Genomic DNA, 1259 nt, shown 5'->3' on the forward strand with positions numbered 1-1259 from the left:
GCCAGGGACGCGCAGGAAGCTCGGAGCCGCAGGGGCTGCCGCTCCGCCAGGCGTGGTGTTTGGAAGGGGGTGCATAGCGCCCCGAAAAAGTCACTGCTGGGAACACCGCCCAGCCCTCTTCCTGCCCCCCACTCTGGCACTGGGGCAAAGCTTTCCAGAAGTAAAGCATGCTCCAAGCGCGTGGCATCCTTAAAATCATTGCTGCTCCGTAGCATGACTACTCTTCGTTCATTTTATGTTTTCTATGTAGTTCATTTAGACTCAAAATACATAGGAATCAAATCTGACTTGACCTTCACAGGGGTTAGCTAGGAAATTCGATTGAACTAATAAACTCTCTCTCTCTCTCTCTCTCTCTCTCTCTCTCTCTCTCTCTCATTATGTAATCATGATCTTAGAAAAGCCATAATAAAAGATTAACAAACCCATTTTACCCTGATGTTTCTAAAGGTACATAATTTACATAATTCCTGCTTCCAGATTCTCAACACCCTCCACATAACAAATTTTGGGGTCAATTCCAAACAGCTTTTCACAAGGCAATGGGTGAATCTTGAGGAGACTCAGACTGGACAGTTCTATCTATATCTCTAAACTTAGCAGTTCCTTTTATCTCTAAATTGCCTTACTGTTTGTAATGTAGTGAAAAGAAGAAAAACGAGGTGCTTGTTATTTATAAATACTAGTAGTCTGGTGCATGAAATTCGTGCACATTAAAAGGGAATTAATTGCCCTAACTGGTTTGGCTCAGTGGATAGAGCATCGGCCTGCGGACTCAAGGGTCCCGGGTTCGATTCTGGTCAAGGGCATGTACCTTGGTTGCAGGCACATCCCCAGTGGGGAGTATGCAGGAGGCAGCTGATCGATGTTTCTTTCTCATCAATGTTTTTAACTGTCTATCCCTCTCCCTTCCTCTCTGTAAGAAATCAATAAAATATATTTTTTAAAATGGAATTTATTAGCAGAGATATTTTAACATTGCTATTTGCCCTTTCTCTATAATAGAAGTGTGAGAGATGAAAAGAAATTAGTAAAATGTCTATGAAAATAATATATAAATTTATTAATAAATAAACAGTAGCAAAAGGATATAACAACAACAGAGGCATGATATAAATATGACAAAAACATGATATGAAAACAATAAAAACATGACATAAAAACAACAGTGATGCAAACAATGACTGATAAAGTGATTAAACGTATTCTAATATCTCCTTGTACACCACATTACGAGAGAAAACACTTTCAGAGTGCTG

General features: G+C 39.9%; 1 protein-coding gene across 1 annotated transcript in view; it reads right to left on the minus strand.

Moving 5' to 3' along the window:
- CCDC3 (coiled-coil domain containing 3) overlaps nt 1–1259 on the minus strand; it is a 146511-nt gene that overhangs the window by 116688 nt on the left and 28564 nt on the right. The gene's annotated exons all lie outside the window — the stretch shown is intronic.

The sequence above is a fragment of the Myotis davidii genome, unplaced genomic scaffold (genome assembly GCF_000327345.1).
Source record: "Myotis davidii unplaced genomic scaffold, ASM32734v1 scaffold749, whole genome shotgun sequence".
Lineage (NCBI taxonomy): Eukaryota > Metazoa > Chordata > Mammalia > Chiroptera > Vespertilionidae > Myotis > Myotis davidii.